We start from the raw sequence: 13,100 nt of genomic DNA, 5'->3' as shown, positions 1-13,100 counted from the left end.
TAGCATGTACAGCATAGTTTCATCTGCATATAGCTTGAAAAAGGGAAAAACTTGAGAGGATTTTCAGGTGTCATGTTCAGAAAAGATACATCAAATGAAGTGCATTCTTGTCGTATTGCACTGGTTTTGAAATGTCACTGATATCTCTTGCAAAGGAAGATAAAGCTCATGCTCCATGTAAGATGAAATTGGATGAGGACTGTTTACAGGGAGTGGGGAAAAGTGCTATTTCTTGTACAAGTCCAGCAAAGCTGTGAATACCCAGCTAATGGCTGGCAGTATATACTCTTACAGTTTTTTGAAAATACATATTTGTTATAATGGCACTGTTTTTCAGGTATAGAACAAAAGCTGCCCCTGTCCAGGAAAACTACAAGCAAACCATATGTACTGTGAGAGCAGAATGAGTAAAATTTTAATATCATACAGGGCAACATAAAAAGGCCACATCTAATTTTCAAAAGTAACTTCAACACATTGGAATCATTCAGTGAGTCTTAGGCTTCTAAGTGCCCCAGTCTCTTTGAAAAGACGATTTAAACTTCAATGTTTTGATTTTGAAAATACAACCTGTCATTTCATACAGAATACCACTCAGCTATTACTTTCTGAAGTACAAAGCTAAAAGCTTAGTCATGTTCAAATGTACAGGAAGCAAAAATAAAGAAAGATTATTTTGGGAGGAATCAGAGTTGGCCTCTAGAAAGTGTTTTTAGTAGGATTATAGTATGATTTTCAACTTCTATTTAGTTATTTTGAGATTTTTTTCTTTTCCTTTCCAATCAATTTGAGTTGAATAGTTGCACTGTTGAACATTATTGTTGTTGGTACTCTTCCCTCTCTTCTCTCCATCTGACTCAAAAACATCAAAATACAGGCCTCTTTGGCTCTCTAACTTCTCTTTGAAGACATAGCAAAATGGCAAATTCTCTTGCAATGCTATTAATATCCTGTGTGTACCTAGCACGTTTCACAGACATAACAGGGTTTAGTCTCTCATGTCTGCATGTGATTTGCTTTAATAAAATCATAGTTTTGCCTTTATGTTAACACATACACTCAGCAGTAATATATTTGCTGTCATTTGAAGTGAGCTCAATGTTGCACTTTTCATACCACAAAATGTACTACAAAAATGGAATATTAGTATGGTTTAATATATTTTTTTCAGAAATTTAAGTCCTTTGAGTAGTTATTGGGTAAATATAATGTAAATGTCCAAAAAGAATAAGCTAAATAGATTCAGGTGCTTTTTTCCTCTCTTTACATTGTAATTACATATATGTGTGTGTGTGTATGTGCACACACATGCGTGTGTGTGTTTCTACTATGTAACTGAAAGTTTAATTTTCTCAAAAACAAAATGTACACATGATTAACTTTGTAAAAGTTATTGTAATGGAATTGAGTATTTATTTTTAAACTAAATTCTTAAGGAACCATTGTCTGTAAATAAAAGACTATATTTTCCTCCTCTATTTTTGTTCGTCTTATCAATTGTATTTAAAATTTCTGTGTAAAATATATTCTTGAGATGCTGTAGGTTTTACTCTACTTTACTGATCCAGTTAATATTCCAGATTCAGTGCACTTGTTAAAAAGATACATAGTATTTTGGAGATCTGCAAAGCATTAAAATAAGTAGGTTACAGATGTAAATTTGTTGAAGATATTTTAATAAATGTTTGGGAGGATTGTGTCTGAAACAATTTGCACACATTTCTGGGGATGTGAATTTCCTTTAGTTCTCATGCTACTTTTGGCAACTCATCACATTTCCAGATACATAATATTGAAAAGCTCTTAAATGACTTTCAATAAATCAAAGCATGCTGCCCACAAAATAATATTAAAATAGTGTCTCAAAGGATGTATCCTTCATGTCTTCAGACACTAATATTTGAGTTCCATTAACTAAGAAAAAAAATGTAAATTACATTATCATTTTACCTATATTTTACTGTTACTTGTATTACTCTAGATTGATAGCCTAGAAAACCTTACTGTACATCATTACAGATATTTTTTTCCAATTTCTCTAAAGTCAGAATAGGAAACAGCTTCAATTTATAAATAAAATTATAGAGAAATTTCATGACCTTTTGGGGAGTACAGAAACTGGAAGCATCCTTGCCAGGATGCTAGGCAACTTTCCGAAGACTGGTATATTTGAGGTGGGTTTGGCATCATGTATCACAAAAATAATAAATAAATAAATAAGAGGTGTTTTTGGCATCATGTATCACAAAAATAAATAAATAAATAAATAGATAAATAAATAAATAAATAGAAAGTGGTTTCTTAGATGTTTCTGAGAACAGCATAAGTGTGTTAGAAGGTTGTTACCAGAGGTTGGAGTGATCATGTCAACGGAGAATAAGACAGAGATATACTATGAAAGACCTTGAAAATCACGACAAACTATTTGAGTTAAAAAGAGGGAATCAGTGGCGATACTCAACAAATCTACAGTGACATGATCAAACAGTATTTTTTTTGTTTGTTTTGTTCTTTTTTTTTGTTTTTAAAAACTGAATAAACTCTGTATTAAGACTGGAGAGGACAAGAACTTGAATAAAGATTTCAGCTATGTAAATGAATTGGAGATGCTAGATAGAAATAATCAACAAGATTTAGGCATTAACCAAACATGAAGAATGGTTTACAATCCACTTCCTGTAGAAGAGAAGGGACACATGGGTATTGGGAAAATAAGACAGAAGCTTAAATTACCACAGTGAGAAACATGTTAGAACTATCTATATAGACACTGAACAGTTAAAACACGTGTGTAATGATCATCCTAATAAAAATTAGCTAAGCCAAAGTAGTCCAATTTAGAGAGACACTTGCTGTCTTTCATTCTCTCATTTTTTTATTGCCTAGTGTCTTGAAGTGAATTTCCAAGAATAAACCTATGCAATAACACCAAAACTGAATAGAAGTTCAAAATAGTTGGACCCATCCTTCAGTTTTAAAATAAATGCTACTCTTCTGAACATACAAAGGTGTCATCAGATATAAACCTTATTTTTTTCCCTATGCTGTAGAATTCTTCACTATTTCATTGTTAGTGTATTTCACCTTTAGAGTTATTGAAAAGTGTTATTTCATAAATACAGAATGAATTTATGGTAGACTATTGTAAAATGTTGTAATTGTTGAATTGTCTTCTTCTAATTAATAGGCAGATAAGATTTATACAATTCAGTAATTTCAGAGATGCACCATTTCATACCCATAGACGTTACAACTATTTATCTATGGGTTAAAATTGTAGATAAAAGCATGCAATTATTCCTAACTTATTTTGTTTATAAATATGTAAACATATTTATAATTATGCACTTATATGTGTGTATATATATATGTAAATATATACACTTCAATCAGAAGCTATGCTGTTTATATGGCTGAAGAAATTGATCCAACCATAGCTTTAATATAAAAATACATATACTTCACTAATATATAGTGAAATTTTCATATATCTGTTGTTTCAGGATTGCACAAAATCAAAAGCTGGAATACTGTAGTTATTGAAATAATTTAAAACCAAATGAGCTGATGACAGTAGAATTTTAGATTAACTTCTGAGAAAACTTTAATCAAAGCAGACTGGTGATTTCTTTGTGTAACCTCTTTCATGAGACAAGGTGCTTTGCAAAATAATGAAATTAACAATGCAAATATTGATGAATACACCAGGTCAAACAAAGCAGTCCTTGGTCTTGAGAGGCCCAATACCGTGAGTCAACAAACCAAGGGATTCCAGATGCAAAGAGAACAAGGCACAGAGACAGCTAAATAGGATATGCCTTTCACTTGCCTTTCACTTTGTGCTGGTTTCTTTGGAAGGATGAAAAAATGTGACAGTTGTCAAGTCCTGGTTTTGCTGCATGTTTGCTGCATTTCCTTGGCTTTATTTGCTCTAGAGTTTTTGTTGTTGTTGTTGTTTGTTTTGCATCTTGCAAACAACCATAAATGTGTCCAGTTTTTTCTATATGACAGTGGAGGCATAGGCTTCAGAAGCTTCTGGTTTCCGTATAGGTTAATGTTAGGTTAATAGGTTTCCATATAGGTTAATAGGTTTTCGTACAGGTAGTCCCCGCACACTTAAGAAAATTTGGTCTTACAGTACTGTATTATCTGTCTCTGATGAAAGAAACAGGCTTCACAGATCGCAGCTGAAGACAGCATCAGAAGAAATGAGTGGTGATTTAACTTTCACAACTTATTCTTTTTGACTGAAATTGTTTAGGCATGCTGGGCCTTCATAAAAACCCTCTGCAACTTCTTAAAAAGAATGTGAGGAGTGAGTGAGGAATAATTTCTTCATTCGCAGTGTTACAAGACTATTATTTTCTCTCTCTTTTTTTTTTTCTTTTGACATTGTGTCGTTCCTGTAATTCTTTGCTGTTTTTCTCTTTCTGTCTCCCTGTTTAAGAAACCCTTGTTAATTGAATGTACATTCGTCTATCTCCTACGTTTGTTCATTACTAATGATGAAATGTATTCAAACTCTAAATGCTAGGACTGCAATAAATGATTAAACCTTTTGAAATGATTTATGAAATTAACTCTACTAATAGATCTGCAAAATTCTCAGCCAGATTATTAGATCATAGAATCATTAAGGTTGGAAAAGACCTCCAAGATCATCTGGTCCAACCATCATCCGACCACCGATGTCACCCACTAAACCATGTCCCTAAGCACCGCGTCCAATCTTTCCTTAAACACCCCCAGGGATGGTGACTCCACCATCTCCCTGGGCAACCCATTCCAATGCCTGACCACTCTTTCTGAGAAAAAATTAATCATACTTATAAGATTATTCATACTTATTGATCATACTTATAAGAATTTGTATTAGCACTTAAGAATCTTTACTTCCAACTCTACTAGTCACAGAGTCACAGACAAAGCCTACTACATGATTCATAGCTAATCGAAATAGTGTGAATCAACCACTGAGAACTGTACAATTATGTAAATAGACAAGCAGTAGAATTTAAAACTAATGTCTTAATGAAAAGCTTGAGCCACAGATCACCATATGATGATGTGAGTTAAGACCTTCTTCAAAAGACAAGGTGTGTGAGTTAAGGGAAACGTTATAAAATGTTGGTGTCTACTTTTCTATCTTCCATTTCTCATTAACCTCAAAAGAGGGCAAGATGATGCTCTTTGCTGATCCTACTCACAGTGTCTATAGCATTATTTTGTGGCATTGATTTGTTATGAACCAGACAGAAGTGTGATGTGCCTTTTTTTTTACTTTGAGCATTTTTGATTTCCATTGAAGTATTGATGAAGGCTAGCAGTGCTAACTTTTATATCTGATTTGGAGCAGTCATAATCACCCTGTCTTTGAGAGATGGTATGATGCAAATGTTCAGAGGACATGCATTCATGATGTGGGATAATGGAGCTTTAATTATCACAAAATGCTTTTGATGTTTGAGATGGATGAACTCCCAAAATATTATTCCTCTTAGAGTCTGAAGTTCAGTAATTTTAAAGATTCTTTTTATTTTAAGTTCTTTGTATTTGAAAGGAAAGCACAATGTCAGATATATCCTCTGACCACAGAAATTAGTTGCTAGAGGATGAGTAAGAACTGAGAATTAAAGAGAGAGAGAGAAGGTGTTTCACCATGTGAATTTTGCCCTCTTTTTTTTCCTGATTTAAAATCATCATCAGAAGATCTCATATAATTATCATTTTTCCCCCCTATGCTTTGATGATGCATTCCACAACTCCAAAAAGATGATGTAGATCACTGAAGGTAGAGTTCTGAGACTGCTTCATGTACACACTTCTGAAGTCATCATCTTTATGGCTTACATACAATAACCTATTTTGGAAGTTTTAACAACAGCAGAAGAATACATCTTCTTTGTACTCATACACCATGTCCTGACAACAAAAAGAATGCCTTGAGATTTTAAAAGAAATTTCCCATCTCTCTGGTCTTAAGTGTCTTCTAAAGTAGCAAACCAAATCCAACCTCAAGTTTACTGTGAAACAATTGCATAAGCAAAAGATGTGAAGGGAAATCAGAGTTTCCAGAAGCTGAGAAAAGAGAAGATTCTTAAAAAGAGAACAGGTTGCATAGAAGGCTAAAGATCCTATTCAAAGCCAGGCAGAAAATCTGGATGTATTCCAAAAGCAAGATTAACATACATTCAAGATAAACTTGCATCACACTGTGAGGCTAGCATGTCCTTTCCTTTAAGCAGTATTGAACAGCTGAGAATCATTCACCTTACTTCTTTAACAGATATTTTTTGAGGGAAAAGGGGCAAAGACAATACTAATTTTTAAGTAATGTGAGCACAAGAAATCTGATGCCAAACTGCCCTTTTTGCTCCCGGGATTGTGTTGAGCTAATTCCCAAGGCATCCTTCTGAAAATGTATCCTTTGGATTAAAAAGAAAAAAAAAAAAGGCAAAAAACCCACCCTCTTGAATCCTACTGTTTTAGTTCCCTGTGTGAATCTTATGGTTTGATTTAGGAATGTGCTCCTTGGTTCCCATGTGCATTGTTGTTGTAGTATTTACTTTGGAAGGAAAAGTGAGTATATGGTTCACGCCTTAACCTTGTCAAGCTTTCCCCTTACCAACTTGAACTGACACCATAGAAATTCTGAAAAGAAAGGCCACAGCCAAAATTAATCATAAACATTAACCATAAAATATTACTCTTGACCCTACCAAGGGGCAGACCTCTAGGAATAACATCCTGCTCCTTAAGAAAATAACATCCCTCTCCAACTGAGAGGAGCAGACGGTCTCGTCTATGCATGACGGACGTGTTGACCTGTGCCTCAGGGAGTAACATCCGATTTCAACTCAGAGGGTAATAAGCACTCCAGGTCTTGCATTGTGGAAGTCCGTCCCCAGACGTAGCCCCACAGATAAGCTCTGGCAGCTTCTGCCTTCTGCAAAAAAAAAGTCCCGTCCAAGGTTGTACTATAAGGTTAGTTTTTTTGCAAGGCCAAACAGACTAAGGCTGAAACTAGAAAAATTAGAGCTGCCACCCCAGCTTCCAGGCTGTTTGGACCAACAATGAGCCTTGATGAAAGCCTACAGTCTGTTGCTCCTTTGTAATATTTCATATGAATAGACACTATGCTTGGTTTATTCTTAGAGGCACGATCCACAGATCAGAGAAGCTATTTAGGTTGCTATCAGTCAGCATGCTTCTCAGCAGCAAATTGATTTAATGCAAGCCTCAGAAATCTGAGAAACCCAGAACCAAATTTGGTGCCTAATGCTATTTTTATTTGGAAAAGAAATAACAGATCAAAGAACAACTTTACTGAAAATCACCAAAGATGAGACTTAAGTGCTTCAAGCAAGCAAGACCTGCAACGTTGAATGAAGCATTTTCTGAATAACACAAATAAAATAAAATAAAAATCTATGAATGGAGCAATAAACCAGATCAGTCCCCAGGAGATATTGGTTGTACTGGCACTGACAGCAACAGATTAAAGCAGCAAACTGTTGAACTTACATCAAGGATACACTGCAGACATATTTCTGATATTGCACTCTTCCCTGAGCTCATCCCCTTGCCAGCAAGGACAAGATGCAAGTAGCACCAATACTCACTTTTCAGAGGGTTCTCCTCAGCATAAAAGTTCCTTGCTTCAGCATCGCCTCACCAAGTGATTTTCTTATTATTATTTCCAGTATATCACCCCCGATGGAAGCTGAGCTGCCTGGTGGGACAGGCAGGTTAAGTGAAGAGAGAACTGGTGACACAATTGAATGTCATTCCTAAATGTTGGAGCGCTCAACAGTATGATGTAATCTTCACAGAAGATTAAAGGAAAATTTCCCTGATAACCCTTACTGGGACAGAAAGCAGGGTTTGTCCCACCCATTCAGTGATGTTAGTTAAAGAACATACTTAGAGCTTTTGCAGTTATATTATTACTGGTAAATGTGTTTGTGAGGTTAAAATTTATCTGAGGTCTATCGGCCACACAGAAGTGCAGATAGATAGACCCCCTGTAAGCAAATGTGACAGATTCACTGCCACAGAGATGGCAGAGGTTACTGCAGTGAGATCTGCTTGGAAAATGCCTTAATGTTTCCACAGGAATTGATTTGTACTTGATTTGTTCTTGTGTAGTCTATTCATATCGAACAAATATAAACTGTACCCTACCCGGATGTCTTTTTTCTGACAATGTAATACATTTGCTCAAACTGAGTATAGTCCTACTTTCACACTAATGCCAATACATCACCCCTGTTATTATTAAGCTATTTATGCACATTCTGACAGTAGACTAGACCTCATCTTTGAGATCAGTACCTGATGCACATATTTCTTCCCTCTTGCCCTCTGTTTCTTTCCACCATCCATCACACTGACTCTTACTTCCTATTCTATCCTGTGAAATAGACACTACCTTCTTTTTTCACAAACAGTAAAACAGATCAAGGTGGTTCTATGTGTTGGTAAAGATAAATGTCGAGACTAAAATCCTTCCTTGTGTGGCTTCCATTAAACTTCATTGGGTAGCATTTGCACACCTTTCAGTTATGATGCACAAAGGCAACTTTTTTTTTGGAGTCTCATAATATCATGCCTTTTTAGCAAACCAGTGCTTCTGCACAGTTCTTAATTGAAATCAAATGACATTTAAACCTCTATGTTTTGTGAGTTAGTTGTTCAGTCTTTTCTAATGGTACAGGTGGTGTACTATGTCTAAGAGAAGATGACAAAAGATGCCTTGGAATTATGCAAACAGTACTTCAGAGTACCTGTGATAAATAAAGACAGTAGACTACATTAAAGAAATTTTCATTCTGGAGATGTGGCAAGGATAATGAAGAAAAGTTGTGAAGAAGCATTTGAACCTAAGCAATTCACACTGGGGGACATTTTTGCTTTACCGAGCTTCAGTCTCTCAGAGTGAGGAAAATGGAAGTCTTCTCACTTATCACAGTGATGTGATAGGAAAGAGAATATTTATTACCATACATCGGTGTATAATGTTTTGTTCCTGGTAGTGAATTAAAATATTTGTTTCCGAATAAAGGAAGTTTTCTTTTGTTTTATGAAGAACATCGCTGCAAGAACTAAACTTAATTGTAGAGGAGTAGGGAGCCCTAACACACTTGCCAGCTGAAATTAAACCTGCCAGGGTAGCTGTTCTATCAGTTGGCTAACAACTGGCAATTTCATCACCAGACAAAAGTCAGAATTTCCTTCAGAGAAAAATTGACTCTGACTTTTTGAACTTTCAGATTACTGGGCTGAGCAGAGTGAAAACAATTGTTTAGAGACATCATGCACGGATGTAAGGGACAGATGGCTGTGAACTATGCCAGAGAATTATGATAAGATATTCAGGCTGCACACCAGGACTTTTTTTTCCATTTCTTTCTTTTCAACCATTGCTCTGTCTCTATCACTTGTTCTCAGCCTCACTTGCTTTCCACTGTTTCGCAATAATAGTGAATATATAAGACACTCTGCTAGAAACCTGAGACGACTTAATAAACTGCCTTAGGCTGAGTTCAACTCATATGCACAGAGCAATGGCATCCTTGAACCTGTAGATCCAAACTGAAGGCAAGACTTCTTGGAAGATGTGGTTCCTCAGAGGCTTTCACTGGTGTCCACCCTTTTAAAACATATTCTGTACACAAAGATTCCTAAAAGCAATCTAAAGGTGAAATTGAAGATCTACATAGATTATTCCCTATGCAAGAGAATGGATGAACTTTTCTTTCAACTCCTGCTGCTTAATGTTGATTTAATATATTGTCTTGACTTCTAATAAGGTTATTGAAAGATAAAAGCATATAAGGAGCTGTGCCACAGATGCAACCATCAGAACTTCATATGCAAAATAAAAAGAGACATTATAATAAAAGAAAATTGAATGTTGCTTGTATAAAATCTGGCTTTGTTTTGATGCATAAAACAGCAAACACTGTTCCACAGTGAGGTTTTCAAGAATGTCTTAAGTATACAACGCTTCTGATGCCACCCCAGTTGCCTATATATAGATCTGTCTTGTGTAAAGAATTTAAAAAGCGTTAGAATGGAGAAATCAAAGAGACAATAAATTTTAAACCAATCTTATTGTCTGCAGCCTAAAGTGTTATTAAGATCAAAGTGGAGCAAACATCTGGCATTTGCCTTTCTGCAAAAATTAGATCAAATTACCTACCATAGGATTTAGATCCATTCAGTAAGATCTTTCCATTGCACACATAGTTTTCTTTCTCTTTTTATTTGCTAGATCTAACTTAGCTTCCAAAATCTACCCTCTTCATTCATTTGGAGCTGAAACAAATTAACAACAAAAATGGAAAAAAATGTTCCTCATATATGTTCCTCATGCACATCTGTTTCCCAAGGGACGTTCAAGGTCCTTCAGATCCTAAGGAGAGAGGTTCAGCTAGCCTTCATCATTGCCATTGATTGCAAATGTCTAGAAATAAACTTTACTGAGTACCCACAACCCTGTCCCCCTCCTCAATAAATTTTTCATGCTTACTGTTGTGATTACCGTCACCGTTGATTTTATTTTATAATTATCACTCATAAAGTACACTGTTAAGAAGATTGGGATACTGGCACATACTTTTATGTGTAAACATGGAAAATGTTCATTTTTCAGACATTAAAAATATCTAATGCATTACTAGGCATTTGATACCGTTTTTTTAGAAAGACAAATACATGTATGTTACATCTATATAGCACAACTTTTTATTCCCTGAAAAGAAGAATACACTAAAATAGAGGTAAGATTGAGAATACATACATTTTTTAAAATATAAAAATAACTGTGCCTTTAGTCCTCAACAAATTAATTATGAACTGTAGAAATTTGGTATAGTTTAACTTAAAGGAAAAACAATATAATGGTCTGCAGATTCATTATTAAATAAATCAAACAATCTTAACAGTGCTCTGTACTGATGCCATGCAATAGCTATAAAATTATGATTAATGAATTTTAGTGTTGGTGTCCCAGACGAGCTGTAACTGACACATTAATTCTTTCCAATTGCGTTCTTGCTGGAATCCATATTGGTATTACTAGACAGAAGGTTAAGATATAGCTCTCAATTATTCCAGAGATGGAGATATTATTTTAACCTTTGTTCTTTTGATCTCTTGTAATATGAATTGGAATATAGCTGTTTCCATAAGGCTTTCTTTAAAAAAGAAATGCAAACACGGCAATTTCAAAATTTATTTGCAGAAATTTTATTGGGAGTCATTGTAACTTCTCTATTTGATTCATCCCCAAGCTATGTGACTTACATCTGTATCAAAGCAAAGAGGAATTATTGCTTCTTGCAACTTAGAAATTTATTTTTTTTAAAGTGAACCCAAACATTCTTCTTTTATGTCAGTATATATAGTTTGATCCTCACATCTTGATCCTCGACCATTTAAAAGAGACAGACTATGAATTTCATTTTCAATATTTTTAGAAAATAATAAGAGAGTGAGCAAGTGACAGTTAAAATTTCTGTACTCCTCCCCCCAGACCCACAAAAGCTCAGGGAGGAATTCAGGCAGCCAGAAGCCACACATTGTCAAAGGGCACCTTAAAGTCATCAGCTACATTCCCAGGCAGGCAGTGCAGACAGGCTTCAGATGTTTTTATGAAGCTGCATTACAAGGTAGCATCAAAAATCTGCACTACTGAGATTTTTTACCATACCTTTATGTTGCTGTGTATTTCTGGTTTAAGTCCTAGCTGATAAATAAAAAATAAAGCAAGGTGCCCAAATCTTATTATGGTTAAACTTTTTGATACCTTAAGGCCAAGATCTGATGATTTGTAAAAATACATAGCAGTGATACCTCCAGTGTAAGTCCATACTAAGTCCAGATATACATTATTTTTTTCGTTCTCCAAAATTTTAAATTGTGCAGCTCCTCCCTTTGATTAGTGCAGCTGCCCAAGTAAGCACAGTCAGCCAGAAATAATTTCGGACCTTCTACTGCCGATACTGAGTGACTGATGTATTTCAATAATTAGGGAAGTTTCTAAAGCAAGTTTGAATTCTTCGGACTGAATAAGACCTATGCTATTTTAAAAGAGAAGGAGCAGTCTGTGGTATACTGGTTTAAGCAAAGCAGCATTGCAGGCTCCATCTTCTACCGGTGATTTGGTGTTTCTCCTTTCAGAAGTCTGTTGGAACTAACAGCTCCAGGCCAGGCTTGTATGCTGGGCAGCACAAAATATCAGTCCCCAAGGCTACAGTTCCCCAGTGTTCCCTTTTACTTTTTTGCTCAGGAGAAGGTGAATTACAGGCTTAAATTACCACATCATTTTTGGAGACGCAATGCCCTTTTTTCCGGGCAGGCAGCGCTGCTGACAGGCGGCTGGAGCGCAGCCACGGTGCTGCCTGTTCCACTGACCCGTCCAGAGCACGCCGCACCTACCGCACCCATGTGTTGCTCAGATGTCTCGCATATGCTCAGCCAGCCCGACTCGCTCTTGATGCCTTAGTCTTATCACGTGTGTGCAAATCTACTGCACAACACATGGGTTGCAGAGCACACACGGAAATCCTGAACAGGAATCTAGCCTACCTCGCTGGGAAGACAGAAAAAAATAGCCTTATTTCTATCCGTCCCCTGAAACCTGATTGAGGTGTGTGATCTCTCTCTCTCCCTCTCATCTTCTTTTGATCAGTGCAACTATCTATAAAGCACGCAGGACTTCACAGTGGACATATCTTCAATTCAAAGTTGGTATGAAGGCCAAATGTAAATTATAATGACTGCCTCAGCTTGTTAGCATATAAATAATAAGGCCATAATACTAGAAAGTATTAGAAAGGTAAGCCCAGGAGGTTGTTCTCTCTGTTTTAAATCTTCAGATAAAGATATATTTTCACATCTCTTCATGGAAATTTATTGCATGCAATTGTGCCTAAATCTCCGACCAGAAAAGGTCAAATGCCTTTTACAAATGATGATTTTAATGTTATTTCCCTTTCAGTAAATTTTAGAAGCTTCCTTCCCACCCCCCTCACCATACCCCCCCCCCAAAAAAAAAAATAAAGAAAAATAAAATAGAGGAGACTGAAGAAAAA

The sequence above is a fragment of the Anser anser genome (assembly GCF_964211835.1).
Source record: "Anser anser genome assembly, chromosome: 5".
NCBI classification, from domain to species: domain Eukaryota; kingdom Metazoa; phylum Chordata; class Aves; order Anseriformes; family Anatidae; genus Anser; species Anser anser.
Note: the sequence above shows the minus strand (reverse complement) of the source record.